This window comes from Ranitomeya variabilis, chromosome 6, assembly GCF_051348905.1.
Source record: "Ranitomeya variabilis isolate aRanVar5 chromosome 6, aRanVar5.hap1, whole genome shotgun sequence".
Classification (NCBI taxonomy): Eukaryota; Metazoa; Chordata; class Amphibia; order Anura; family Dendrobatidae; genus Ranitomeya; species Ranitomeya variabilis.
In genome coordinates, this window is record NC_135237.1 from 298,236,070 (window position 1) to 298,253,508 (window position 17,439).

Below are 17,439 nucleotides of genomic sequence, written 5' to 3' on the forward strand. Positions count from 1 at the left end.
CCAGCAGATGACATGGCTCCTCAAACCATCACTGATTGTGGAAACTTTACACTAGACCTCAATCAGCTTGTACTGTGTACCTCTCCACTCTTCCTCCAGACTTTGGGACCTTGATTTCCTAATGACAAGCAAAATTTACTTTAATCTGAAAACAACACCTTGGAAAACTGAGCAACAGTCCAGTTCTTTTTCTCCTTGGCCCAGGTAAGATGCTTCTGGTGTTGTCTATTGGTCATGAATGGCTTGACGCAAGGAATGCAACAGTTGTAGCCTATACGACTTTGTGTGATCTTCTGAAGATCTTTTGCAGTCATTTCTGGGTTCTTATTTGCCTCTCTAACAATCCTATGAGCAGCTCTCACTGGAATTTTGCTTAGTCTTCCAAGCCTTCTTGACATCCACTGCCATTTCTTAATTCCATTTCGAACTGAAGAAAAGGCAACTTGAAAGCTCTTTGCTATCTTGTATTGCCTTCTGCTTTGTGGGCCTCCACAATTTTCATTTTCAGAATGCTAGGCAGCTGCTTAGAAGAACACAAGGATGCTGTATTTTTTTGCACAAAGTTAGATGAGGCTGGGTTTTCTAAAGCTGAAAAATTTAAATCACCTGTCCTTTCCTAACAATGATAGTGATCAAGCCATAACCCAAACAGGCTAATTTTTGCATCAACCCATTTCCCTTTTTGGAATTTTTAAAATGTAAAAGATGACAATATGTGTTTTATTTTTGCCGAAAATACAAAAGAAATGCATGAACATTAACTTTAAGCCTTTTAGAAGTAATTTAATCTTCAACTTGCTTAACTGTTTAGAGTAACCACAATTCTGACCATAGGTGCCCAAACTTTTGCATGGCAATGTACTTGTGCTTCTAGGCAGAGACCTTTCAATTCTGGGCAGCAGGCAAGGGGACTGTTGTGGATTCTGTTTTTGGGCTCCCTCTGGTGGTTACAGCTGGTACTGGGTGACTTTGGTGGGTTGCGGTCTCTGGTTTCCACCTGTCCATCAGAGGCTGGGTGTTTCCTATTTAACCTGGCTTTCCTGTCATTCCCTTGCCGGCTATCAATGTATCAGTGTGTCTCTGTTACCTTTGCTACCTGCTCCTAGGCCTTCAAGACAAGCTAAGTCTGGATTTCCCTGTTTCATGTTTGCTTTCATGTTTTTAGCCCAGCTTGCAGATATGTAATTCTCTGCTGCTGGTTGCTCTAGTGGGCTGAAATTACCACTCATGTACCATGAGTTGGCACATGAGTTCAAGTAATTTCAGGATGGTATTTTGAAGGGTTTTAAGCTGACCGCGCAGTTCACCTTTTGTATCCTCTGCTATCTAGCTTAAGCGGGCCTCATTTTGCTGAATCTGTTTTCATAACTACGTTTGTGCCTTCCTCTCATTTCACCGTCATTATATGTGGGGGGCTGCTATTTCTATGGGAATATTTCTCTGGAGGCAAGATAGGTCTGTGATTCTTCTGATAGGGGTAGCTAGATCTCTGGCTGGCGCGAGATGTCTAGAGTCCCCCCAGGAACGTTCCCCGGATGCTGTTAGTTGAGTGTTGAGGTTCAGGATCGCGGTCAGCTCAGGTTCCATCGCCCTAGAGCTCGTCCTGTTTTTGCCCGTGTTATGTGTTTAATTCCCTGCCATTGGGAACATGACAGGAGACATTGCCAGGGACTCGTCTGTCTAGATAGTCTCCATTGTTTCTCGGTCACCTGCTGCTTTTAAGGCATGCTTTTCTCTGAAACCTAACCACCACAAAAGAATACAAATTAGTTGAAACATCACAATTGGGCCAAGAAATATCTGAATCCAAAACTTTCAAAGATTGTATGGACTGATAAGATGAGAATGACTCTTGATGGACCAGATGGATGAGTCCATGCCTGGATCAGTAACCTACAAGGACCTCCACTTTATTTCTGATGTAAGCAAAATGGAGGGTGGACTTTTGTACACTGATATTATTAAAGATTGGCTATTTTAATCTTTTTTGTTTCCAGATGGACTCAAAATCAACTGACTTCCGAGCCTACTGACAGTTTTTAGAATACATTTTTTCAAGCAGTGGAACAGTAAAATGTCTGCATCTTTTAAGACAACCATGATTTATGTGCAGGACAATGCTCCATTGCATGCATGAAAGTACTTCACTGTTTGACTATCTAAGAAAGTCCTTAAAGATGAAAGAATAATTCTTCCTCATCTGATCTTAACTATATTGAGAACTTGTGGGCCCTTTTTAAACCATAGAATTATAGTGATAGATAAACCGTACCCCTCTCTGAACAGCATCTGGGATGCTGTGGTTGTTGCTGCCCAAAAAGTTAGTCATCAACAAATTAAGAAACTGACAGACTCCATGGATGAAAGGCTTACCACTGTTATGGAAAAGAAAGATATATGTATTAGTTGTGAAGACACATCATTGTTTCTTAATTATCCAGATGACTATTTATAACAAACCAAGAAGAATAGGCTGTTATCTAAACTTTTGCTTGTGTTAGCCTGCAATATTGATATGTAAGCTGATATTTCATATAGCATAGTGTGCTATTATCTTTGATGACTAATGGTATTTGCTGATATGCTAATTATGCAATGTGTTATGGAGCCAGTTTGTTGACTTCGAAAGCAGAGGGAAAAACTATGCACATAGATTTAAGTAACCAAGTAATGCCACTTGATATCATCACCATTCTTCCCCTTATCTGTGATGCTAGTCTGAAGGACATTTGTTAAATTGAAAAATAGGTTACATGCCTCTATATAAAGAGACTCAGAGACAGAGAGACTGAGAGAGACAGCCAGAGAGATTCTGCCAAGACATCGATACATCCAAAAGACCAGAGACAGGACAGCTGCCATTTTACATCATTGCTCCATCACGAGGGACATGGATCTGTCATTCTACAGGAAACAACTTATGGGGTTTTCGGCCCTGGCTGGAAGAATACAGATCTGCTCCTTCGACCATCACTGAACCATGGATACGTTTGGAGAAGCCAGGTTGTAATCCTTGGATCAACTGGCCTTATAAGGACTAAATGGACTTTTTTCTTCCTACACTTGTCGTTACCTCCTCTCTGTGTGCACGCCACTGGTGGGGTAGACACCCTGGAAGATCCGAAGTCACACCTGCTATTATCCCAGCGGAAGGGTGAGACTCTGTGATGTGCACTATCTTGGGTACAGTGCTGGGACTGTTCTATGTGTTATTTGCCTATGTTGTATTCAATAAAGCATTGCCACACTGTTTTACCCTCACTGTGTGTTGTCTGAGTAGCATTATGACCACATTAAAAGGAGAGCGGGCGTTTGGCGGGACGATCTCTGGTCCATGTGGTTCAGGCTAGTGGACCCGGGGCACCCGCCAACCCCCTGTATCTCCATATTAGTCACTGATAAATCTTTTGAAATAGCAGAAATGCATTTTTGTACAATATGAGTAGGTTTCAGGTTCATTTAAATTGACAGACAACACTGCTGCTGTTCAATAATAAAATTAAGCATCAAAAATATAAGTTGACTAATAATTCTGAACACAGTGTAAAGTAAATGTACATGCTTTGTCTCACAAGAAATAAAAGAAATGTAATATTACAATTGATCATGGTTAAATGTTCTGAATATTTGATTTTTTAAGTCAATAATACTTTCTATTTAATAGCATCAATCACGTATTTTTCTACCTAAATATAAAGAATTTTCAACACATGCTTCAGACTCCTAGGTAAAGCAATTTTTAGCAACATGGTAAGTGCTAATGGCAAATGCATTCTCTATATGTAAATACTATAATACAGTATATTATTATAATTTGAAGCTAAAGTTAAAATCATTCTTAGCTTCTTTCTTATTAAATGACAAGTATTTCAGTTATTTTAGTTTTGCACATGCAGCTACATGCAGATTAATTTAGTGCCGTACTGTGCTTATTCTTTTGAGGAAACATGCAAAATAGTCTGAAACTAAGCTGGAATAAAAGCCATTCCTGCACTGTCGCTCATTGTAACAGAAGTGAAATAGCACCTTCCAGTGATAAGCAATATAATAGTGTGGTTTTTAGCTTCATCATTAATATTGTAATTTATCTTTTTATGGTATCAGAAGTTCAGTGAGTCGAGCGTAATTAGGTTTTTTGCACAAAGATAATAGCAATTATGTTGACTTAAATTAAAACATGAGACAGCTGTGAAATGTATTGTTGAACAATTTGAGTTGTAAATGAACAATCACAATGTTACCAAGTATTTTTAGGTACTTCTGTCATATAACATAATGTTTCTGTTATCTGTCTATCTACAAAAAAAAATGACCAGCACAGCCTATCAAAACCAAATCAAGTGTGAACAGGTGCAAGCTTCTATAACTACATAATATACAAACCATGGACTACAGCAGCTCCTTAATATGCTAAGATGTATGCAAACATAGCATATATATTAAATGTATGTAACATTTCCGCTGTATAGAATAAAATTATAAAATGAAGGCTCTTGGCATACAAATTGGTCAACTCATATGAGCCCACCAGCCATGTCAAGGAAAAGCTTTCTCTGATAGGACCCTTATTCTAAAATGTATCAAATGTTAGTTTCCAGACTGCAAGCCTGCAAATTTAAAGGGCAGGTAGGAACTATCACTAATTAGAAACAGCCTTAGACTTATATGAGGAGTGTAAGGGAGTAATGGTGTGCACTCAGGTCAAAGACGAGGAGGTCCTGGTAAAACAGACCATGTGGTCCAAATAGTCATATACCAGGGTTTCTATCTGCACGTACTGTCATGGAAATTTGGTTTGGATAAATTTATCCCTGTGTGTGCTGCGGCCGTTCCCAATAAGACTGAGTATTTTGAGCGCTCATCAAGAATGGACTGTATACCATTGTGACAGAAAAGCATTCCATCAATACTGACCATTTATTGTACATGCATAGTTTTATAATTGCATATAGAAAGGAGTGGTTAGGGGTTGTTAGGGGTGGTTAGTTAATTACCATATTGTCTAGCTCCTCTGTTATTGGTTATCTAAATGTATATGGAATATTGTGATTAATGCACATATGACTGCTGATTAAGCAACTAAAATTGAGCTCTCTGCATCTTTCTGCATCTAGGACAGAGTTAAGACGTCTGATCAGCACTTAATACATCTGGCGTTGTTCCGCTTTTGCATGGAAAACCCCATACAATCTGTCTGGCTTATATCAGTTTATGTCAGCCATTTTAAGCCATTGATTATAAACTAGCTGAGTAATATATTAGCTGTGGATATATGAGTATATATGATTATATAGGAGTATACATGCAAGTGAGATCTACATGATATATATATATATATATATATATATATATATATATATATATATATATATATATATATATATATATATATATTTCTATTACAGTACCTTTTGGTGGCAACCTTGTTTGTTAACATAAACTTATGTAATATGTTTTGCTCTTATATGTGAGAGTGCTCAGTAGATGTAATAAAGAAGGGGCAATCTCAGCCTGGTCATTTTGCTAAATAGTAAATATCGTGCTCATAAGAAACAAATGCCTCTAGAAAAGGCCCGACTTTTGCAAACTTTCAGGTTGTGGAAATCTCCAGTAATGTATTTCCGTTTTTCAGTTTTTGAAATCTCTGTCTGTTGCTCAATTCACCCACTAGTAAATTACTATTGTATCTCCAAGAACAATCATACACTCTTACTCTTACTGAGTAATTAAAATATAATTTGTATTATTTTCTTAGAAAATATGAAAACACACAATACAGAATATGTATAATGAATAATTACATGGAAATTCAGGGCAAACATTGGGAGGGAAATGTCATTTTAGGTGTATCTAATGTTTCGGCTATCTACCTAACACCACTACAATGAAATTATAGATAGGTGAATTGCCCTTCCTCAGGTTGTTAATTCCGATAGTTAGATGTAAACTAGGTAGTCCCAATATTATCACACACATTTAGTGAATTTCAACTTACACTGCCTTGCCCTGATGAATCAAGGTAGGGGTTAAAGTTAAAGAAACGGGTGGGGACAATACATAGGGCAGCTATGTAGCTTTGATTTATCACAGGAAGAAGCTCTTATTAACATTGCTATATTAGTAGAATGGGGAAAACTCTCCTTACCTTATTCGGAGGTTCTTAGCTGTTTCTCACAATGTGGTGGGGTGAAATATCATTACCATTTCACTGTAGTTTATACCTTGAATCTAGTACCCTCTTTTTTTACTTTGCATTTGAATTCACATTGTGGGTCAAGTTTATAGCTATCTATCTAATTAGTAACTGGAGGAGGGGCAATTTGCCTATAATTTCACTGTAATGGTGTTAGGTAGCTTTAGCAGAAAGAAGAAATTACAGCTCCACCAAGTCTAATACATCTATTTAATAATGTAAGCCTGTTTTATTGTGAAATATAGCAACAGATATGCTTTAACAATGTCTTCACTTTTTTTGGAAACATTGCAGAATAATTTGGATAACAAATTATTATCAGTTAGTAATAAAAGCAGACAGGACTGCTGATATCAAAACCGTCAAGTCAATCAGACTTCAAAATAAACTATTAACCTCTTAGTGACTGAGCCAATTTGATACTTAATGACAGAGACAATTTTTACAATTCTGACCACTGTCATTTTATGAGGTTATAACTCTGGAATGCTTCAATGTATCCCACTTATTCTGAGATTGTTTTTTCATGACATATTGTACTTCATGTTAGTCATAAAATTTCTTCGATATGACTGGCGTTTACTTATGAAAAAAATAGAAATTTGGCCAAAATTTTGAAAATTTTGCAATTTTAAAATTTTGAATTTTTGTGACCTTAAATCAAAGTCATATCATAAATATCATTTCCCACATGTCTACTTTACATCAGCACAATTTTAGAAACATAATTTTTTTTTGTTATGATGCTATAAGGGTTCAAATTAGACCAGCGATTTCTCATTTTTCCAACAAAATTTACAAAATCATTTTTTAGGGACCGCCTCACATTTGAAGTAAGTTTGGGGTCAATATAATGGAAAATACCCCAAACTGACACCATTCTAAAAGCTGCACCCCTCAAAGTGTGCAAAGCCTCATTCAAGAAGTTTATTAACCCTTTAGGTGCTCCATGAGAAATAAGCAACATGGAAGGAAAAAATGAGCATTTTACTTTTTCACAAAAAATTATTTTGGAAACCAATTTTTAATTTTCACAAGGGTATCAGGAGAAAATGGACCACAAAATGTGTTGTGCAATTTCTTCTGAGTATGCCAATGCCCCATATGTGGGAGAAAGCCACTGTTTGGGCACACAGCAGGGCTCAGAAGGGAGGGATAACCATTTGACTGTTTGAATGCAAAATTGGCTGGAATCATTGGCAGGTGCCATGATGCGTTTGAAGACCCTCTGATGTACCAAAACAGTGGAAAACCCTCAATTGTAACTCAAACCCTAACACATCGCTAACCTAACCTCAACACACCCCTAACTCTAATCCCAACCCTAACCATAACCCTTATCACAACCCTAACCCCAACACCACCCTAACCCCAGCACCACAACTCTAACCCCAACACAACCCTAACCCTAGCCACAACCCTAACCCAACCCTAACCCTAGCTCTAACCCCATCCGTAACCCTAGCCCCAACCTCAACCCTAGCCCAACTCTAGCCAAACCCTAACCCAAGCCCAACCTTAACCCTAGCCAAACCCTAACCCTAGCCCCAACCCTAATTCTAGCTCTAATCCCAACTTTAGCCCCAACCCTAACCATAACTCTAACCCAAGCCTTAACCCTACCTCTAAACATAATGAAAAAATGGAAATAAATACATTTATTATATTTTATTATTTTTACCTAAGAGGGATGATAAAGAGGAGTTTGATTTACATTTTTTTTATGTTGATCACTGTGATAGGGTTTATCACAGTGATCAAAATGAACTAATATGAGAAATCTATTGTTGCCAGGTGCTGGCCGGCAGATCTCAGCGGGTGCCCTACACATGCCATGCGCCTGCCATTTTTTTTGTTCCTGGAAGAAGACACCGAGGACCAGGGGAAACAGCCGGAGGGACTGGGGGACACTGGAGGTACTGGGGGGGCTCGAGGGACCCCATTTCTCTCTCCTCTGATGTACTAGATCATATTAGAGTAGAGAGAAATAAATAGGAAACCTGGCTTTTTTTTTGCAATTTCCATTATTCCGTGAATAACGGTGATCGCAACACTGGGGTCGGTAAAAACCAACCCCAATCATGTTTTCCAGGCTCTCTGTTACCCTAAGTAGCCATGACTCTGGGGCGCTATAGCCTTATTTCTCAGCAATGTTAAAAAGCAGCGCTGAGGAATAAGTAACCTTAACTGCCGCCATCAAAAGGAATATCGGCGGTCGCTAAGGGGTTAAAATGAATTCGGACCCAAGATTGAGTTCCTACAATTAATCTGAGCCCAGACTAAACTTTAAAATGTACTAGACCTTAGACTAGTGAATACAGAGCATAGGACCCCTTACGGTACTTCCAGGCATTACTGCACACAATGTCCTCAAGATGGTGAGCAACATTACTTTATATCTCCTAAACCAGTAGTTCTGCCCATGAAGTCCTTCCATCATATATTGTAATTATCATTTTAAGATACACTACCTATCTTCATTGCATCTATGATCATTTTTTTTCTCCTGACTGCTGGTGTTTTTGGTTCAAATATGAACTATGGTTACTAGTTGAGAACTGTCAGGCTGTGTTCACATGGAACAGTCATGTTGCAGCTTTAAATTGCAGCAGCTGGGAGCTGATACAGCATTTTACCTATTTCCCCGTACAATTGCCTAATTTTGCAGCTAATAGCTGTTTTATCTTCAAGAGTGCACAGCCAATCTTGGTTTTGCATCAGAAACTGCTATTTCCCTGCAAAATAAAGTGACTGACAAAAAAACATGGACCAAGAAAGAGAAATGGGTTCACTGCTAATCATATATGACAGGGTGCTACAGTTTCATGTAAAAGTTTGGGCACCACTAGTCATTTTGCTGTTATTGTGAATAGTTAAGCAAGTTCAAGATGAAATGATCTCTAAAAGGCTTAATTTAAAGATGACAAATTTCCTTTGCATTTGCGGCAAAAAATACATTGTCATTTTTTACATTTTAGAAATTGCAAAAAGTAAAATGAAAATTTGGGGCACCTTTGAAGATTTGTGATCAATGTTTCAGACATTAATTAGGGTTTTAGCTTGTTCACTATCATCATCATGAGAGGCCAGGTTAGGCAAATTTCCCTGCGTATAAAAACCCAGCCTCCTGTAATCTTGTGCCAAAAAAGAGCAGCCATAGGTTTTTCTAAGCAGCTGCCTAGTACTCTGAAAATGAAAATGGAAGAGGCCCACAAAGCAGTAGAAGACTACAAAAGATAGCAAAACTTTTTCAAGTTACCTTTTCCTCAGTTTGAAATGTAATTAAGAAATAGCAGTTAACAGGAACAGTGGAGGGCAAGATGAGGTCTGGAAGACTAAGCAAAATTTCAGTGAGAGCTGCTCATAGGATTGCTAGAGAGTCAAATCAGAACCCCTGATTGACTGAAAATGATCTTCAGAAAAATGTAGCAGACTCTGGAGTTGTGGTACATTGTTCTACTGTTCAGACATGTGCACAAATATGGCCTTCATGGAAGAGTAATCATAAGAAGATACCTCTTACATCTTCACTATAAAGTGTCAGAAGTATGCAAAAACAACATTTAAACAAGCAAGCAAGTCCGTTTACTAATGAGGTTAAAATGGAACTCTTTTGCCACAATAATCAAAGGTTTGTGTGGAGAAAAAGGGGAACATAATTTCAGGAAAAGAACATCTAGCCAACCATTAAGCATGGGGGTGGATCATCATGCTTTGGGATTGTGTTGCAGCCAATGGCACTGGGAACATTTCACAGGTTGAGAGAAGAATGGATTCAGTGAAATGTCAGCAAATTATTGATGCAAACATAACACCATCTGTAAAAAGCTGAAGTTGAAAAGAGGATGGCTTCTACAAATGAATAATGATACTAAACACAAGTCAAAATCTATAATACACTACCTCTGAAGGCTTAAGCTGAAGGTTTTACAATGGCCCTCACAGTTCCCTGATCTGAACATCATTGAAAATCTGTGGCTAGACCTCAAAATAGCAGTGCATGCAAGACGACCCAGGAATCTCACAGACCTGAAATAATTTTCCAAAGGAGAATCAATGAAAATTTCTCAAATAATTGAAAGACTCTTTTCTGACTGCAAAAAGCATTTAAAAATTGTGATACCTTAAAAAGTGGGCGCTACTAGGCACTAAGAAATGCATGGTGCCCAAAATTCTGCATAGGTCAGTTTTCCTTTTTGCAATATTTAAGATGTAAAAGTGTAAAAGTTGAGAGTATATATACAGTATATCTTCAACTTGCTTAACTGTTCACAATAACAGTAATATTGACCATGGATGCCGAAACATTTACATGCCGCTGTACATCATGTATCAAGCGAAACCATGACAACACAAAAAGCAATAGAATGAAGAGCACAACTATAAAAGTAAAAGTGTAATAGGCACAAAGCACAATAACAAACAAAGCCATAAAAACATTAAAAACTTGTAGACACACACTGTAATGAACTACACTATGTTCCAAATTATTATGCAAATTACATTTTTCTCTGATTGTCCTAAATGGTCGGTGCAAATGACAATCAGTCTAATAAAAGTCATCACCCGTTAGTGTATACATTGAATTTTATTGAAGAAACCTCCCAATGATAACAGTATAATCTCTAAAATGAATAAAAACTCAAAATGCACTGTTCCAAATTATTAGGCACAGTAGAATTTCTAAACATTTGATATGTTTTAAAGAACTGAAAATGCTCATTTGTGGAATTTGCAGCATTAGGAGGTCACATTCACAGAACAAAAAAAGCTATTTAACTCCAAAACATCCTAACAGGCCAAATTACATGTTAACATAGGACCCTTCTTTGATATCACCCTCACAATTCTCGCCTCCATTGAACTTGTGAGTTTTTGGAGAGTTTCTGCTTGTATTTCTTTGCATGAAGTCAGAATCGCCTCCCAGAGCTGCTGTTTTGATGTGAACTGCCTCCCACCCTCATAGATCTTTTGCTTGATGATCCTCCAAAGGTTCTCTATAGGGTTGAGGTCAGGGGAAGATGGTGGCCACACCATGAGTTTATCTCCTTTTATGCTCATAGCAGCCAATGACTCAGATGTATTCTTTGCAGCATGACAGCATGAGATAGTGCATTGTCATACATGAAGATGCTTCTGCTCCTGAAGGCACGTTTCTGCTTTTTATACCATGGAAGAAAGTTGTCAGTCAGAAACTCTATACACTTTGCAGAGGTCATTTTCACATCTTCCGGAACCTTAAAGGGCCCTACCAGCTGTTCTGGACCAAAACATGACTCCTCAACCTCCTTGCTGATGTCGCAGCCTTGTTGGGACATGGTGGCCATCCACCAACCATCCACTACTCCATCCATCTGGACCATCCAGGGTTGCTTGACACTCATCAGTAAACAAGACTGCTTGAAAAATAGTCTTCATGTCTGTCTGGGCCCACTGCAACCATTTCTGCTTGTGATCACTGTTTAGGGGTGGCCGAATAGTAGGTTTATGCACCAAGCAAGCCTTTCAAGGATCCTACACCTTGAGGTTTGAGGGACTCCAGAGGCACCAGCAACTTCAAATAACTTTTTGCTGCTTTGTAATGGTATTTTGGCAGCTGCTCTCTTAATTCAATGAATTTGTCTGGCAGAAACCTTCCTCAATATGCCTTTATCTGCATGAACTCTGTTTCAGTCATAAATCTCTTCATAGTATGATGATCACTCCTATGTTTTCGTGAAATATCTAATGTTTTCAAACCTTGTCCAAGGCATTGCACTATTTAACACTTTTCAGCAGCAGAGAGATCCTTTTTATTTCCCATATTGCTTGAAACCTGTGGCCTGCTTAATAATGTGGAACATCATTTTTAAGTAGTTTTCCTTTAATTAGAATCACCTGGAAAACGAATAATCACATGTATTTAAGATTGATTTCAGTGATCCATTGAGCCCTGAGACACAATACCATCCATGAGTTTATTTGAAAAACAAAACGATTAAATCTTTATGACACTTAAATCCAATTTGCATAATAATTTGGAACACAGTGTATATGAAATGATAAAGGACACAATGAAAGAGTTAAAATCAATAATGTATGCCCTAGGTATGGACTCAGAGTATGAGACAATAATATACAGCTACAAGAAACCTGTAAGAAATCAATTAAGGTGAGTAACCGTAAATAGGACTGAGCCCAACCTAATTCCCTGTGTTGAGTCTGTGGTGGTGATGATAATCAGAGACTGAAGTGTATGATATAATCAGAGTGACAGGCATTATACTAGGCTATAAATTCGTATAGGAAGCAAAATTGGCAAATAGCCACATGAACCCTACATGGAATAAACCCAAAAAGAAAAAAGGAAGAGGGTTATAAAAGACATGGCTATGTGAATAGCGGTAAAATCAGCAGAACAAGAAAAACACTTGAAAGATCACTGAGGTATAGGGCTGCTGCTCTTTAAAGCTGCGGCAAGACCTCTGAACATGAATGCAGCCTTATAGTTTATTATGATCATTCTTGCCTTATATTATGGTGGTCTCAGGTTATATAACAAAAACCTTCTGACAGGTTCCCTTTAATGCCAACTGATTTGTGTCATATTAATCAAAAAGCTTACACAGCTTATACTTAATTTGAAATAAAATTAAAACAGAAGAAAAAAATGTGCAGAAAAATACCCTTAAGACATCTAATTTGAAGAAACCAATGCATTTTATTAGTCATGAGGCTAATGTTAATTTAAAATTTTTCTAACTTATTCTTGTAAGACACTCAGGTAATGGAGTAAAGTTCAGAAAACATTTTGCAGCGTAAAAAAAGTAATAAATGTGTCTATGTGTCTTAAAACATCTGGCAAATCACACTTCATCCATTCTCACAGACAAGACTCTAAACTGTCAGTTTAATTACAAATTAATGAAAAATTGATTCACATTAATGATAAATTTGATGCAAGCAAGAAACAAACAAAAAGGTGCACATTTAAAAAAAATAACTGGAAAACTTATAGAAGAAACATAGAGGAGCCATTTACTATTTATTGTTGAAAATATTTGCTACATTTATTTTTATTTTTTTATTTTTACACCATTCAAAAAAGTCGAGGGGGCTAAGCAGGAGGATGTTCAACTATAGGCCTGAAGACATGCTATAATTTAAGCTAAAAGTTGGAGAAAATATAGGCAAGCTCATATCAGGCTTAGATTTAATATTATGGTGTGCTACTCAAGAGTTTAAAAAAAAAAAGGTTAAGTATGCCCCTTTCTTGGTCCAGTTTTTGCTAAATGTCTAGAATATTTGGTTTATTAAATCCCATCCAATCTCACGTCAAGTTTTTCATTTTTAAACATTCTTTTCCGAAAGAAAAAATATTTCATGTGTTCATATTTAACAAATATCTTGGTAAGGCTTCTATTTAAATTGTTTCATACAAAATATTAAAGGTCAATACTTGATTAAATAAAATAAACTTTTTTTGAAAGTGAGAGACTTATTAACAGAATGCCAAAACAAGTGAATAAATATCTGATGGTGGATTTATTAGGAATTCACTTTGTAGTGCTATAAATAGGAAATCATTGTATGTGACATGTGGAAGCTCAAAGAAAAATCATTGGTTTTGATGTTGCAATCCAGAAAGCTAAGCATATACCACAACAAAACACTGGCCAAAACACGGCCTGCAGCAAAGAGAGACATTTTATTTATGACAGGTTGGGTTTCCTGTAAAAATATCTAACAAAACAGAAAAAACATAACATTTGCAACCCCCCTTCTTGCGTAAAAAGTTGCCATTGTGCAAAATACTATTTAAGCATTACATTTCAACAGTGAATTGTTTTGAAGCGCACAAAACTTCAGTTCATTTTTATAATTATTGAATATAAATATTTAAAATGACGCTCCAATTTGAGGGGTTTCATATATAAAAGGAACCTGAAAGACCCCCCATGACCACCATCATGTGTTCATTCTTATGTTCACACCTTACCTAACAAGCCTCTAGCCCAGTGTGACAACATAAAATTTTATCTTAATTAACCAGATGTCTATTTTCAGTAAGCCAGGAGTCATTGCCGTTTATCAATATGTTGACTTTTGAATGTATGCGTTTCTTTCTTCTGGATGAATGGCTGATGTTTGCATCTTATATCAGCTTCTACAACTTATTGTTGTCTATCTTTGCAAGACAGTGGTACAGGGTCATTGAACAATGAAGTTTGCTGATATGTTGACTATGCATTGTCCAGGCCAGAAAAATAGAGGAGGATAACTATGCATAACTATGCAAATAGATTAAACAGTTAAACAATGCAAGTTCATTTCTTCACCATTCCTCCCATTTACTCTGGATGCTGACTTAAAATTGTCAACTATAAAAAGAGGATATATGTGCCTCTGTAAGATATATACCTCCATAGCAGATATACATCCTGTCACCCAGACAGCCAAAACATCCAAACATCCTAAGAACCAGAGACTCTTTAAAAAAAGGCAGCCAAGACATCATGGCTCCATCACGAGGGACACAGATTTGACATTGTGAAGGATGTCAGCTTAGGGGACCACGGCCCCAGCTGAAAGAATGCAGATATGCTCTATTGACAGTCACTGAATCATTGATATGTTGGAGTAGCCATGATTTGGACCCACTATTCACCTGAGCCCCATGGAGATGTTCAAAGAAGCCACGTTGTTACCCTATGGTCTACTGACCTTGTATATCAATGGGCTGTCATCTTCCTAAGCTTGCATGACCTTCCTCTCTGTGCATGACACAGGTTGGGTAGCCATCCCTGAAAGCTCAAAAGTCACAGCTGCTCTTATCCTGGCAAGTCAAAGCAATATTGCCTTGCGCAGGCGTGTACTCTGGAGGACAGAGAATGAACTTCAGGAAACTGGTGACCACAGCACTCAGGGTTTCTTTGGAGGTGCACAAGTTAGGAATCCAACCCGTAAAGTATAACTGAGAAATACTTGGCACTCAGGAGAAATTAGTTGCAAAATTCAGAAATTTTATTCGGTGCATCCGGCTCAACACATATAAACGTTTTCGGTCTATACAAATAAGACCTTCATCAGATACAGTTGTGAATGCTGCAATGTATATACAAAAAAACAGAAGACAAGAAAATTGCTTTTACACAAAAATAATAATGATGCACAATATCAAAATAAATACGATCCATTCTGTACTGTTATGACAGTCTGCGTACAGATATGAGGAGTGACAGACAGCACGGGTGACGGACCAGGTGAATCCGGCCTGGAACTGCGTGAAGCGTGAATCCTGTTCAGAGGTGCTGAAAAGTGTACACTTGTAAGGGCTATAATTGAAGGGAGTAAAATGAAGGAATAACATGAGAACTTTCAGATTTGTAAACCTGTGGTGGAACTATAGAATAAATGCATCATCCCAGATAAAGGATACAAGTTGTGGAGTGACCTCCCCCAAAGAATGCGGGGATATGAGGATAGGGTGCACAGTGAGCCGCCTGTAATGGAGGAAATACAAGCATAAATACATAAACCAATGTGATGCATAGTGGTGGGGCAAAAAATGCCCTGCAGATTATATGCCAAAAACAATCTAAGGGGTGACCACCAGACAACCGGGTTCCCGGTATAATTTATGAGTGCAGCTGCAAGGTGATGGGCTAAAAAAGGCCCAAAGGAAATACCTGGAGACCATAGGTGGTGTGTGAAAGTCACACACTTGGTAGGACGCTAGCCAGGGTACGGGAGCACAGGGCGCCTGCAGAGTAAAGTAGGGGTTCACATGAGGGCTATAAGGCTGCCGAAAATAGATCCAGTCTGATAGATATTATCCTGGACCTAAACCTCATACCTTGGAGCATGCGGAGAAGTGTAAAGCGCTATAGGGAAGCGAGGTACTCGCAGGGGGGAAGCGCTGTAAGAGATAAGTCAAGGCAGAGGGTTACCAGGAGTAGAACGAAGTTAGAGCCAGGACAGAGCCAGCGCTAGGCTGGGACCGAATGCTGGTTTACCTGAAGACCGCCGACGCCACGGACGCTGTGCTGTGAAGCAGGGAAGCACTCGCGGGGCTGCTAGAGGAGAGCGGCACTTCCGGGTATAAAAGCGCGCTGAGCTGTGTCACCTGACGCAGTTCCAGGCCGGATTCACCTGGTCCGTCACCCGTGCTGTCTGTCACTCCTCATATCTGTACACAGACTGTCATAACAGTACAGAATGGATCATATTTATTTTGATATTGTGCATCATTATTATTTTTGTTTAAAAGCAATTTTCTTGTCTTCTGTTTTTTTGTATATACATTGCAGCATTCACAACTGTATCTGATGAAGGTCTTATTTGTATAGACCGAAAACGTTTATATGTGTTGAGCCGGATGCACCGAATAAAATTTCTGAATTTTGCAACGAATTTCTCCTGAGTGCCAAGTATTTCTCAGTTAGAGAATGAACTTCAATCCAATATTGTGGCCAGCATGCAGCCAGCGGGTAAGGAAAGGGTGAATCAAACACCCGAAAACCCCGCCCATATGACCCAAAACTGGTCCCGCCAAATTCAGGTGACAGGTTCCCTTTAATGACAGAAAAACCCACAATGGTCACAGAAATAACTTGAATCTGACAAAAGAAATAATAAATAAAAAAATCTATGAGAATGAACAAATGAAAATGAGACATGGCTTTTCAACCATGCTTCCACAGAAATAAAAATAAAATAAAACTCATGAAATAGGCCTGGACAGAAATGATGGTACCCCTGAAAATTAAGTGACAAAAGGGACATGTTAAATCATGGTGTGTCCACTAACTAGCATCACAAGTGTCTGCAATCTTGGAATCACTGTGCTGTTTGGAGAAAATGGTGTGCATCACACTCAACATCGACCAGAGGAAGCTAAGGAAAGAGTTTTCTCGGGAGATTAGAAATAAAATGATAGACAAACATATTAAAGGTAAAAGTTATAAGACCATCTCCAAGCAGCTTGATGTTCATGTGACTACAGTTGCACATATTATTCAGAAATTTTAGATCCATGGGACTGAAGCCAACCTCCCTGGACGTGGCCGCAGGAGGAAAATTGATGACAAATCAAAGAGACGTTTAATAAGAATGATAATAAAAGAGCCAAGAAAAGCTTCTAAACAGATTAAAGGTGAACTTCAAGCTCAAGGAACATCAGTGTCAGATGGCACCATCCGTCAAGCCCAAGTGGACTTCATGGGAGATGACCAAGAATGACACCATTGTTGAAAAAAAATCATAAA

The 17,439-nt window shown here is 38.2% G+C and overlaps 1 protein-coding gene and 1 long non-coding RNA gene across 2 annotated transcripts in view; both read right to left on the bottom strand.

Moving 5' to 3' along the window:
• CDH12 (cadherin 12) overlaps positions 1-17,439 on the bottom strand; it is a 1,379,166-nt gene that overhangs the window by 1,041,930 nt on the left and 319,797 nt on the right. The gene's annotated exons all lie outside the window — the stretch shown is intronic.
• LOC143781119 (uncharacterized) lies at positions 15,612-16,246 on the bottom strand. Its single transcript, XR_013216574.1, has 4 exons — positions 16,189-16,246; positions 16,029-16,091; positions 15,862-15,935; positions 15,612-15,675 (listed from the first exon to the last, which is right to left on the bottom strand). It is a non-coding gene; the product is annotated as an uncharacterized LOC143781119 (long non-coding RNA).